This window comes from Lactuca sativa, chromosome 2 (assembly GCF_002870075.4).
Source record: "Lactuca sativa cultivar Salinas chromosome 2, Lsat_Salinas_v11, whole genome shotgun sequence".
Taxonomy (NCBI): Eukaryota; Viridiplantae; Streptophyta; class Magnoliopsida; order Asterales; family Asteraceae; genus Lactuca; species Lactuca sativa.
In genome coordinates, this window is record NC_056624.2 from 81,022,012 (window position 1) to 81,036,588 (window position 14,577).

A 14,577-nucleotide genomic window follows, 5' to 3' on the forward strand; every position below is an offset into this window, starting at 1 on the left:
ACCCAGCCCGACTGCGAGCGGTAGTTGTCCCTGTCAGTCTGGAAGCTGGCGTCACTATACCCTCGCACCTTTAAGTCATCACTCCCCCAGAGGACTAAAAATCATTCCTTCGTCCTCCGAAGGTACTTAAGTATATTCTTGACCTCAATCCAATGGGCTATGCCAGGTTTCCCTTGATATCTACTGACCATGCTCAAAGCAAAGGCTACATCAGGACGAGTACAAGTCATAGCGTACATGATTGAGCCAACTACGGAAGCGTATGGTACTCGGCTCATTTCTGCTATCTCAGCTTCGGTACTCGGACTTTGAGTCTTACTCAACTTGGCATTATTTTGTATCGGTAATTGTCCCTTCTTCGAATTTTCCATACTAAAGCGTTTTAGTACTTTATCTAAGTAAGTGTTCTGACTAAGTCCTATTAGTCTCTTACTTCATTCTCTCACTATCCTTATTCCCAAAATATAGGAAACCTCTCCGAGGTCCTTCATAGCGAAGCACTTCCCGAGCCAGGACTTAACCTTCTATAGTGTCGGGACGTCGTTTCCTATTAGTAGTATGTCATCGACATACAAAACGAGGAAGCTAACTATACTCCCACTGGCTTTGACATATATACATGATTCATCTTCGCTTCGTACAAATCCAAACTCTTTTACTTTCTCTTCGAAGCAAAGATTCCATATGCGAGACGCTTGCTTAAGCCCATAAATGGAATTCTCAAGCTTGCACACTCTATTGGGATGCTTCGTATCGACAAAGCCCTCTGGCTGAGCCATGTAAACATCCTCAGCCAACTTCCCATTAAGGAAAGCGGTCTTGACATCCATCTGCGATATTTCATAATCATGAAATGCAGCAATGGCTAACATCATCCTAATAGACTTTATTTTTGCAACTGGTGAGAAGGTCTCATCATAGTCAACTCCGGGAGTTTGAGTAAAGCCCTTCGCAACCAATCGCACCTTATATGTGTGTACATTTCTATCCACGTCAGTCTTCTTCTTGAAGATCCATTTGCACCCAACGGTATTACGTCCGGGCATATTATCAACCAAATTCCAAACTTGGTTGTCATACATGGATTGAATCTCGCTGTCCATCACCTCTTTCCATTTCGCAGACTCCGGGCCTGCCATGGCTTCCTTATAGCTACTAGGTTCATCTAAATTTATTAGTGTACCATCACTAATATACGTGTCCGCTTCGGTAGTAATATGAATACCCTAAAACTGGGGTTGAACTCTAACTCTTTCGGAACGTCTAAGAGGTAAGGACTCGTCAATTGGTTCAACTGGAGTTTCCTCCTTAGGTTGAGCGCCAGCGGTTGAGGTTCCTTCATCTATCGACTCTTGAATCTCTTCAAGCTCGATTTGTCTCCCACTGTCTCCTTGGCCTATGAGTTCTCGCTCTCGGAAAACCCCCCTCCTTGCAACGAAGACAACACTGTCACTCGGTCTATAGAAGAGATATCCAAAGGATTTCTACGGGTAGCCGATGAAAATACATCGCTCACTACGAGGTTCGAGCTTGTTGTGAGTATCTCGTCTTTCGAAGGCCTCGCAACCCAAAACCTTGATATGTGCCAACGAGGGAGCTTTCCCTGTCCACATCTCGTGAGGTGTTTTGGCAACCTTCTTTGTAGGGACTCAGTTAAGGATATGGATGACAGTCTCTAAGGCATACCCCCAGAATAAGATAGGTAGTGAAGCATGACTCATCATAGAACGAACCATGTCCAATAAGGTTCGATTACGCCTTTCTGCCACACCATTCAACTGCGGTGTCCTATGTGGCGTCAATTGCGAAACTATTCCGCATTCTTTGAGATAGTCATGGAATGCAAGACTTAGGTACTCTCCTCCTCGATCGGATCGAAGCATCTTGATTTTCCTGACCAATTGATTCTCCACTTCATATTTGAATTCTTTGAACTTTTCAAATGTTTCAGACTTGTGCTTGATTAAGTAAATATACCCATATCTACTATAATCATCGGTGAAAGTCACATAGAAGCGGTTCGCATCCTTTGTGGTGGATCTAAAGGGTCCACATACATCGGTAAGTATGAGATCCAATAAACCCTCACCCCTCTCACATGTACCAGTGAAGGGTGACTTGGTCATCTTTCCAAGCAAACAAGACTCACATGTGTCATCTTCCCTAAGGTCGAATAACTCCAACACTCCATCCTTTTGGAGTTGGGCTATGCGCTTCTTGTTGACATGTCCAAGACGACAATGCCACAAACATGCTTTATCCATACTATTGGAAGAATCCATGCATAAAACATCATTTCCTAGGTTATCTACAATCATAACAGTTTCATAAATTCCATTACACGGTATTGCTTCAAAATATAAGACACCAGTTAGATAAGCATAAATTGAACCATTTTCATTATTAAACGAAAATCTAAATCCTTGTTTAAACAAACCATGAAATGAAATGATGTTTCTTGCCATATCTGGCGAGTAGAAACAATTATTCAAATCTAAACTTAATCCATTACTAAGTACTAAAGAATACACTCCAATCTTGGTCACAGGCGACGATCTTCTGTTGCCCATGATTATATTTATTCTTCCACGCTCCACATCCCTATTTCTTCTTAGTCCCTGCAATTCAGAACAAATGTGGTAACCACACCCGGTATCGAGGACCCAAGAAATAGCATGAGATGAATCATTAGATTTAATTGTGTAAATACCTGCGAAAGACGGCTTGATCTTTCCTTCGCTGATAGCTTGCAGGTATTCTGGGCAGCTTCTCTTCCAATGCCCTATTTTGTGGCAATGGTGGAACTCTGCCTCCTTCGGGTTAGGGTTGGGTTTAGCAGGATCAACCATGCTCCCACTAGAAGAGGAACCATCTCGGGACTTTCCCTTGCGGTGGCTCTTAGATGGAGCCTTCCTCTTCTTGCCCCTTCCTTGCCCAATAGCCAAAACAGGAGCAGCGGGTGGATTGGGAGTTAGTGCAATAGACTTGTCCTTGAGGTTGCTCTTAGCAACCCTTAGGAGACCTTAGAGTTTACTTAGGGTGACCTCTTCCTTGTTCATGTGGTAGGTCATCCTAAATTGGTTGTAACACGGAGGCAAGGAATGAAGTATCATGTCGATAGCCAAATCTTCCCCAAAGTCGACATTCAACTTGCGAAGACGATCGACATACCTTTTCATCTTTTGCAAGTGTACGGTTAGAGAATCTCCATGTCCCATTTTAGTAGTGATCATGTTTGTGAAGATCTCGTAACGTTCCTGCTTCACGTTTTAATGGTATCTCTCCAATAAGTCTTGATGCATCTCGTAGGGATACATGTCCTCATAGGACTTTTGGAATTCGACGTTCATTGTGGCTATCATGATGCAATGAACCTTCGTTGCATCACGTTCATGAGTCTCAAAAGCAGTCATTTCAGCCGGAGTAGCGACTTCTGGATTGATCTTCTCGAGCTTCTCGTCAAGGACATACTCCTTGTCCTCGTAGCGAGCAATCATGCGAATGTATCTTATCCATTCGCTAAAGTTCGTTCCATCGAAAGTCAATTTTTGGCAAAGGCTCATTAGCGTGAATGAGCTAGCAGCAGCGTTGTTCACGTTCGACATCTACAAAAAGAAAAGACAAAGTTTGATTAGAATTTGAATCCGTAATTATCACCCAATATGAAAAATTAGGGCTAGGATCCAACAACATTATTTACACATTAGAAAAGGGATTCCGTAATCCAACATGCAAACAATTTGAAGGTAAGTGAATGACGATTCACTAATTCTCCACCATGAAAATATAACCTTAAGTTCTAAATGTATTGAGAATTCCTAGGTTTCGATGAGATTCATTAAACTTTTCAATGGAATGTTTAAATCTCGATATGCCTCTCTCGTTTGTGACTGGGATGCCGAGGATCACAACGTGGGTGTGAATAACCATGCAAATCTACACGGTGCCTTCATTGTTACAATCACCTATTCGATGTGCCGGTAAACCACACACGCTCCACTGAACTATGATAAACAATGAATCGCCCTTTGCCACCTTTGCTTAGAACCAATTAGTGTGCCGGTAAACCACACACGCTCCACTAACTTCTTAGCAAGGGTGCAAAGTGTAATTTCATGGGTTTGCATCAATTCACTTTTCCTAAAGTAACTAGGATTGGGAATTTGTAAAACATGTAGTTACTTTGTATTTTAATATTATACTTTTAATGAGGAGATAGGGTTGCCCTATCCTACCCGTTCGGCTAACGACCCTCCACCGATCAAGCAAGCGGTGGGTGTGAGTGTACACCCATTAAGCGCCATTTTATAGGCCGCAACCTTATACCCACCTTATAAACCGACTTCGTGAATGAGGCCTACTAACGGCAAGACTAGCAGTTTAATTATACATACATATATATATATATATATATATATATATATATATATATATATATATATATATATATTAGTCTTGTAATATTATATTAGTATAGGGTTGAATTTTAAACTTGTAAAATTCTAGGGTTTGAAATTTAAATTGTCTAAATTAAACTTTTAATCACAAAACATAAATTTCAAAACTTGAGGACAAGTTTTAAACTTTTTCAAAACATAAGGGATCAAATAACAAATAATTTAAATTAACCATTTAATTTCACAATTATCCATATTTGATTTATTTAAATGTTTCTTGCAAAATAATTCACCAATTCAATTAAAATAATCAATCAATTATCACATAAGGGAATTATTATTCAATTAATTGGAAAATATCTTTTGTTAGGTCAAGGATATACTTAAATATATGATAAATCGGATTTATATTGACCCATAAAGATAAAGGCAAGTTTCCATAAGATAAACAGCAAGAAATCCCGAAACTAGCTCCTTCTGACGCTCGAACTCGCCAAGTACCACAATGGACTCGCCGAGTTGAGCCCTACTCGCCGAGTACACTGTGGTACTCGCCGATTTCATTAGGCAGAATGACAAAAAAACAATTTTGCAATCAACAATCAAGCAACCAATGCATCAATTCGATAGAAACCAATCAAGGCTCTGATACCACTGATGGGTTTGAGCCATAAGAACATTCCTATGTGCACATGCAAACCCTAATGCTTGGATCTAGGTTTCTCTAATTGAACATGCAATGTATCCAAGACTTTGATTGATAGATCTAGTGTAAACATTCAAATCATAACATATGAAAACAGATCTAAGGATTACCTTGAATTGCTTGCTTGAATCTTCTTGTCCTTGGAGCTTAGAGTCACAATTGTCACTCCTCTAATGACTTACAAACATCAACTAGCAAGAGGATAATAAGAGAGAGAGAGAGAGAGATAGAGGGAGAGAAATCGGCCAGGGTTTCTTCAGATGCAAGAGTGCCCATTTCCTTCACCCAAAGGGTCTATATATACTAGTGAGCTTCCTAGGGTTTAACCCTTAAAACCCTAATTGGATAACTTAGGCCCTAAGCATTCCAATCTCCTTATTGATAAGCCCTTGGACGATTTCTAGGCTTTTCCAAACCCTAAAATCGTCCACCCCTTATCCATAAGGAATCACAACCCAAAATACAACTATCATATAATTGACAGTTTATGCCCCTTTATTCAATTAATCTCTTTAAGTCACCAAATTAATCCATAATTAATTTATGACTTATATTAATCAAATAACAATATTATTCTTCCTTATATTATTCTCATAATATATTAATAATATTTCTTCTCTCATTATAAATCATCCTGTCAAGTTGCTATGGTGAAGGCAACCCAAAAGGACCATGCACAACCGGGTCAAATACTTGCCAAATATAGTTGCAGCCTTAGACACTATTTCAACAGGTTTACCTACTCGTCGAGTAGCAGCGAGAAGGATCACGAGTTAAGTAACCTACTCGACGAGTCCATATTGGGACTCGGCGAGTAGGAGCTGGCAAGTGAAACCCTAATTCCTGGGATTTGCACCCTATTTAAAGGGACCTTAGCCTCCCTTGGACCTACTTATAGTTCGAAAGAACCCTTGAGAGCCTTATTCGCGTGTGTGTGCCTTGTGTGTATGCTTGAAGCTTGAAAGAGAGTCCTTGGAGGGAGAAGACATGGAGGAGAAGGAGATTGAAGAAATTGGAGTGTGGGAATCAACACTCATCTCAGATATCAACTTCAAAAGGTACCCAAACCGTCTTTCTCCTTATAAATCTCCTTTATTGGGTTTGTTTTAGGGTTTTCATTGAATATCAATTTGGTATGATGAGCTATGGGATAGATCTGAAGTTGTAACTTCAGATCTGGACTCTCTTTGGATTCTAGAAGCATAAAGTTGCAACTTTAGTCGTGATTGAGGTCCCCTTTGTGCAAAAATACCCACCAATAGCTTAGATTTGCCATTTTGAGCCTTTAAATCCATGCATGCACGTAAAGTTTGCAACTTTACGTGATAAGCATGCCCTAGAAGCTTGGATCTGTGATTTGGAGCATCTGCATGGCTCAAAATGGATTTGTATTGAAAGAGGACTGAATGGAATCGGGGAGTCGCAAGGTCGACTCGGCGAGTCGCATGAAGATGACCATTGAACTCGACGAGTTGGTTAAACAACTCGGCGAGTCTGATGAAGATTGTAATGAGACTAGACAAGTTGAAGAACAACTCGGCGAGTCGGATGAGTGTTAACCAAGAATATGTTCACGAGTATATCCGTCGAAGTCGCAGAGAGGGACTCGGCGGATGGCCTTAAGGTCTGATCCGGATTCGAAGGAACTCGATGAGTCACCTCGATGACTCGGCGAATTGGATTGTAGTTCAAGGGACTCGGCGAGTAGCTGGGTGTACTCGGTGAGTTGAGGTCAACATGGACTGTTGACCTTAACTGAGGACTTTGACCTTGATCAGGGGTTGACTATTGGGTTATGGAGTACCTTATAAGGTTAAATACTTATGCATATATTGAACTATGGTTATAGGTGGTGGGGTCTGTGTCGAGTGATCCGAGAATTGGAGGTTACCTTCCGAGTCGACATCTGTGAGTGAGTTATCCTCACTATATCGATAGGGTCTACGGCACCAAGGCAGACCCTTTAGTTGTTATTGTTATGGATGTTGCATGTGCTAATGATTTGTTAGTTCGGAATCGAGATAGACAATATGTTATGCTTTTATGATCCGTAGGGATTGGTGTGTTAGTGACCTGTTAGATCGGTACTCTAGTTACAGGAGAATTCTATGATTGTGATCAGTGAGATAGATATGTTTGATGTTTTATATGCCAGTATATGATAGTTATGCGCACATGGTTATTTGCTTGTTGGTTGGGTTGAGGTGCTCATGCTTTGTGCTGAAGCCCAACATACCCTATGAGCGGTCCGGGAAGACTGTAGGCCCACGTGGCGGACCAGTCAAGCCGAAGGCTCATGATAGATCCAGATAGACTGTAGGCCCAGTAGGGCGGTCCAGTCAAGCTGATGGCCCAGTATGCATGTTGATTGATTGATTGATTATTACTGTTATGGTATTGTCTGTGTGACGTTAGTATTTTGGGGGTAGCTAACGAAGCCCTCGGGCTTACAGTTTTTAGTTTACTATTTCAGGTACTTCAGGAGATCGTGGAAAGGCGAAGGCGTGACCGTATCGCTCCTCATCCTTATGTTATGATTTTTGGGACACTCTTATGGAAAATGATTTGAAAACATTTTGTAAAAAATGCTATGTGGTTTTTATTTATGATTAAAAAAGTTCAAATTTGGTGTGAATTTTATGGATGTTACAAGTTGGTATTAGAGCCTTGGTTTGAGTGAATTAGAGGAACACTAGTGTGAATCCAGTCTCAAATCAAGTAGATTTTCCAAAATAAGTTTTAAAATGGTTTTCAAAATAAAGGATGGAGGATGCAGAGGGTATGATCAGTCGAAGCCTGTAAGTAAACCCCAAAATACCATGCAGTTATTTGATATTCTAATATGTTAGAACAGCATGCTAGTGCTAGGCTAGGCATCTTCAGGAATCACATGATAGATTTGCCTGATTGCGTGATGCCTTTTAGCCTAGGGTTTCTTGTATGTGGAATTGACATCATAACTGTAATGTTTAGTGTATGCATCACAGCTGTGCATAATAAAGACCTTATAGCTTGAGAGTGTTGATTCAGCCTTCGGGTAGGATCGGATATTCGAAAGTCTATTGGGTCCAGCGTTATGTGCAGCTAGCATGCATTAGCACTGCAGGGGATGATGGAAGTTTCATGGATGTAAGCTTTGTGTTAAGTGGTGAGTCTAGATGTAAGGTATTTGGTATTCCCCTAGAATGAGGGTGAAGCGCATTTCCTATGTTGATGATATTGTTAGGGCGTTGTGGTAATACTTGAGATAAATATGGGTAGGTATGGAAGGTAGTATGGGCCCGTACTACTGAAAGCATAGGACCCTTACGCGTAGCAAGGAAGTCACAACCCCTAGGGTTTTTGGGTTTTGGTCTCCCGACATTATTTTATTTATCTCATGACTTGTATATATATATATATATATATATATATATATATATATATATATATATATATATATATTTCAGTATGGTGGTGACGAGACGTGTTGCTTCGGGATCCGGATCAGGATCGGGGTCGGAAGACGGAGGGTTGGAGGTGCTGGTAGAACCCGAGCCCGTGGTTCAGATAGGGACAGAGGAGTTGGATGCCAGGATCCGGGAGATCATGCACGACGAGATTGCTACTGCGTTCCAAGCACAGCTGCCAGAGATGTTTGGGTCGATTAAGACCGCGATGGTTGAGTATTTTGATGAGCGATATGAAGCTCTAGCAGAGACAGCTGCTGCTGCAGCCACTTCGGCTGTAACTGTGGTAAGGGTTGGAGCCGGCTAGGCTTTCCAGTACCGGGACTTCGAGAATATGAAGCCCCCGACGTTTGATAGTATACAGGATGTGATTAGGGCTATGAGGTGGTTATCTGACATGGAGGGTTGTTTCTTCACGTGCTCATGTCATGCTGACCAAAAGGTCAGGTGTGCCCTGAACCTGCTGAGGCTTGGGGCAAAGGACTGGTGGAGGCTGACGACTGGGTCGTATACTGATGATTAGCGGGTTGTTGTTACTTGGGAGCAGTTCAGAGATATGTTCTGCACCCACTACATTCCACGCGTTGAGCGGGAGCAGCTTGCGCAGCAGTTTCTGACCTTGAGACAGGATGGGGAATCTGTGATGGAGATTACCCGTATATTCACGGAGAGGGCTATGTTTTTTCTGGAGTTCGCTTCAGAGCAGTCTCAAATGAATCGTTATCTGAGTATGCTCAAGACTGATATTCGACAGTTCGGGTCTACACAGCGATGTGATACCCTCTTGGACCTTCAGGAAGCTGCGAGGCAGCGTGAGTTGGAGATAGAGCTGCAACTGAAAGAGTAGCGTCAAGCACCAGCACAGTCTCATCCGGCACCTAAGCGGTCTAAGACCGCAGATACACGGTCTGGGGGTCAGCAGAGCCGCACTTGTGGGAAGTGCGGCAGGGTTCATTCGGGAGTTTGTAGAGCATGAGGTGGGTGCCACAAATGTGGCAAGGAGGGGCACTATGCCAGCGACTACCGTCAGTCTGCCCCTCCCGCAGATATGAGGATTTGTTACCATTGTCATCAGGTTGGTCACGTGAAGACCAACTGCCCGCAGCTCACCGCCAAGCCGGCGCAGGGTTCCGCGCCAGCTGCTGCGAAGATTGGAGATGGCAGGCCAGTCAAGGTGGAGCCTCCAAAGGCTCAGGGTCGCGCCTTCCATCTCATGGCCGAGGAGGCCAAGTAAGCACCAGATGTGATTGTTGGTACGTTTCTATTCTCTGTCTCAGTTATTGTATTTGTGTTATGCTTATTGATTGTACCTGTGATTAGGTACATTTTTAGTAAATTCTTTGCCCGATTTTGTATTATTTGACTCGGGGGCGAGTCGGTCGTTTGTATCTCAGTCCTTGTTTAGAGGGTTCAGTGTGCCGATAGATGATCTGGAGTATCCATTGCGAGTTTTGATCGCCAACGAGCATGGGGTTTCTGCTTCTTCGGTCTACCAGGAATGCGAGTTAGAGATTTTCGGGGTGTTCTTCCCGATATATTTGATTCCTATCCCCATGGGGGATGTATGCGTGATTGTAGGATAGATTGGCTTAGCCATTTTGGCGCAATGATCGACTGTGAGGGATAGCGGGTGGTGGTTCGAACCCCAAGTGGGGGAGAACTTGTATTATATGGTGAGGGCACCAGGTTGGGATCAGGGTTTTGTTCAGCAGTCAGGGCTCGACAGTATACTCAGCACGGGTGTGCCGGTTATTTGGCGTATGTTGTAGATACGCGGGTTAGAGAGCAGCTCTCAGTTTATGAGGTCCTGGTGGTGAGGGAATTTGCTGATGTGTTTCCGGAGGAGTTGCCCGGAGTGCCTCCGGAGAGGCAGGTTGAGTTCAGGATCGACTTAGTGCCTGGTGTGGCCCCTATCGCCAAGGCGTCGTACCGACTGGCACTGCCTGAGATGCAGGAGCTATCATCTCAGTTGTAGGAGCTACTAGGCAAGTAGTTTATTCGTCTAAGTAGTTCACCCTGGGGAGCACCGATCCTTTTCATCAGGAAGAAGGATAGTTCACACAGGATGTGCATTGACTATAGGGAGCTGAACAAGTTAACGATGAAGAACCGTTATCTATTCCTGAGGATAGATGACCTTTTTGATCAGCTGCAGGGTGCGTCTTGGTTTTCCAAGATTGATTTGAGATCAGGATATCACCAGGTCAGGGTGAGGGAGGAGGACATGGAAAAGACCGGGTTTCGGACTCCTTATGGTCATTACGAGTTCGTGGTGATGCCGTTTGGGCTCACCAACATGCCAACAGTGTTCATGGATCTGATGAATCGAGTTTGCAGACCGATGCTCGATCGCTCGGTCATTGTGTTCATAGATGATATCTTGGTGTATTCCAAGACTCGAGAGCAGCATGAGGAGCATCTTAGGGAGCAGCTAGGGGTTCTGAGGCGAGAGCGGCTGTATGCCAAGTTCTCGAAATGCAAGTTTTGGTTATGAGAGGTCCAGTTCCTTAGACATCTCGTTAACCAGGAGGGGATTTTGGTCGATCCGGCCAAGGTAATGCAGTGGAGGCGGTAATGCAGTGGGAGACTCTAAAATCTCCCTCAGACATCAGGAGTTTCTTGGGTTTAGTAGGGTATTATCGAAGATTCATTTGTGATTTCTCCAAGATTGTCGTACCCCTCACTCGTCTAACGAGGAAGGGGTGGATTTCAGGTGGGGCCCTGAGCAGCAGAGGGCGATTGAGACCCTCCGACAGTGTTTATGCGAGGCGCCGGTGTTGACACTCCCCAAGGGAGTGGAGGATTTTGTGGTATTTTGTGATGCATCCATCATAGGCTTGGGGGCATTCCTCATGTAGAGGGGGCGAGTGGTAGCCTACGCGTCGCGGCAGTTGAAGCCGCATGAGATGAGATACCCTACTCACGATCTTGAGTTGGGAACGGTGGTTTTCGCTCTCAATATTTGGAGGCACTATCTGTACAGGGTCCGTTGTACTATATACACGGATCACAAGAGGTTAAGACACATCACGGATCATCTGAACCTGAACATGAGGCAGCACAGGTGGTTGGATGTGGTCAAGGACTATGATTGCGAGATCCTTTACCATCCAGATAAAGCGAATGTGGTTGCGGATGCTCTGTGCCGCAAGTCAGCTGGGTCCTCGACCCCAGCCATGTGTCTGAGGATAGCAGTGGATTCCCCATTGGCGGGTTTGATCAGAGATGGTCATATTGAGGTCATGAGGAAAGAGAACTGGAAGTTGGAGAGGATTAAGGGCGAAAGCGCCTGGTTTGTTCAGGATAGTCGCGGATTGTTGACCCGTTATGGTCAGTTTTGGGTTCCGATGTCCGGAGGGGTCCGGTAGAAAGTGATGGAGGAGGCTCATAAGTCTCGTTTTTCGATTCACCCGGGAGCCACCAAGATGTACCGTTATTTGAGTTCGAGTTATTGGTGGCATGGTATGAAGCGAGATATCGCTTGGTTTGTTGAGAGGTGCTTGACCTGTAGGATGGTCTAGGCCGAGCATTAGAGGCCACATGGTAAGTTACAGCCTCTGTAGATTCCCATGTGGAAATGGGAAAGGATCGCAATGGATTTCATCACGAAGTTGCTGAAGACGGTAAGGGGGTTCGATGCTATATGGGTCATCGTGGATCGATTGACGAAGAGTGCCCATTTCCTAGCCATACGGGAGAGTTCATCGGCAGAGAAGTTGGCCGAACTGTACGTCAGAGAGATTGTCTCTCACCATGGGGTTCCAGTTTCTATCATTTCCGATTGAGATGTCAGGTTTACTTCCTGTTTTTGGCAGAAGTTCCATGAGGAACTGGGTACACGACTGCATTTTAGTACGACGTTCCATCCGCAGACTGATGGGCAGAGTGAGCAGACCATTCAGACCCTCGAGGATATGTTGAGGGCATGCGTTATTGATTTCGGTGGGAGTTGGGATTCCCACCTACCGCTTGTAGAGTTCGCTTACAACAATAGCTAGCATTCCAGTATTAGCGCCCCGCCTTTCGAACTGTTGTATGGGCGGAAGTGTAGAACCCCAGTCTGTTGGGGCGAGGTTGGTCACAGAGTGATGGGTCGGACAGAGGTAGTGCTACAAACTACCGAAACGATATAGCAGATAAGACAGCGTCTGCAGACCGCTCAGAGCCGGCTGAAAAGTTATGCCAACCGACGCCGATCTGAGCTGGAATTTCAGGTGGGTAACATGGTTCTTACGAAGGTCTCACCCTGGAAGGGTGTGATCCGCTTCAGGAAGATGGGAAAATTAGGTCCCCGTTACATTGGGCCGTTCAGGATTATCGAAGGGGTTGGCAGGGTGGCTTATAGGCTAGAGCTTCCAGAGGAGCTTAGCCGGATCCATATCACATTTCATGTTTCACAATTGCGAAAATGCATTATGGACAAGGAGGCATCGGTATCGTTGGATAACATTCAGGTCGATGAGCGCCTGAACTATGTGGAAAGGCCTATGGCGATTTTGGAAAGGAAGAAGAAGATTTTGCGGAACAAGGAAATACCTTTGGTAAAGGTACAATGGGAACATCGGAAGGGATCCGAGTGGACATGGGAGCCGGAGGCAAAGATGCACGAGCATTACCCGACATTGTTTATTCCAGCGGACTTCGAGGGCGAAGTCTAGTTCAAGTGGGGGAGAATTGTAATGCCCTGATTCACAGGTATTGTTAATATGAGTTTTTGGATTAGGCCCTACTCGACGAGTTGGTTTACCTTCTCGTCGAGTAGCAGCGAGAAGGATCGCGGGTTAAGTAACCTACTCGACGAGTCCATATTGGGACTCGACGAGTAGGAGCTGGCAAGTGAAACCCTAATTCCCAGGGTTTGCATCCCTATTTAAAAGGATCTTATCCTCCCTTGGACTTCCTTACAGTTCCAAAGAACCCTTGAGAGCCTTATTCGCGTGTGTGTGCCTTGTGTGTGTGTTTGAAACTTGAAAGAGAGTCCTTGGAGGGAGAAGACTTGGTGGAGAAGGAGATTGAAGAAATTGGAGTGTGGGAATCAACACTCATCTCAGATATCAACTTCAAAAGGTACCCAAACCGTCTTTCTCCTTATAAATCTCCTTTATTGGGTTTGTTTTAGGGTTTTCATGGAATATCAAGTTGGTATGATGAGCTATGGGATAGATCTGAAGTTGTAACTTCAGATCTGGACTCTCTTTGGATAATAGAAGCATAACGTTGCAGCTTTAGTCGTGATTGAGGTCCCCTTTGTGCATAAAGACCCATCAATAGCTTTGATTTGCCATTTTGAGCCTTTAAATCCATGCATGCACGTAAAGTTTGCAACTTTACGTGATAAGCATGCCCTAGAAGCTTGGATCTGTGATTTGGAGCAGCTGCATGGCTCAAAATGGATATGTATGGAAAGAGGACTGAATGGACTCGACGAGTCGCAAGGTTGAATCGGCGAGTAGCATGAAGATGGCCATTGAACTCGTCAAGTTGGTTGAACAACTCGGCGAGTCCAATGAAGATTGTCATGAGACTCAACGAGTTGAAGAACAACTCGGCGAGTCGGATGAGTATTAACCAAGAATATGTTCGTGAGTATATCCATCGAAGTCGCAGGGAGGGAACTCGGCGGGTGGCCTTAACGTCTGATCGGGATTCGAAGGAACTCAACGAGTCACCTCGATGACTCAACAAGTTGGATTGTGCTTCAAAGCACTCGGTGAGTAGCTGGGTGTACTCGGCGAGTTGAGGTCAACATGGACTGTTGACCTTGACTGAGTACTTTGACCTTGATCAGGGGTTGACTATTGGGTTATGGAGTACCTTATAAGGTTAAAGACTTATGCATATATTGAACTATGGTTATAGGTGGTGGGGCCTTTGTCGAGTGATCCGAGAATTGGAGTTTACCTTCCGAGTCGACATCTGCTAGGTGAGTTATCCTCACTATATCGATAGGGTCTATGGCATCAAGGTCGGCCCTTTAGTTGTTATTGTTATCAATGTTGCATGTGGTTATGATTTTTTAGTTCGG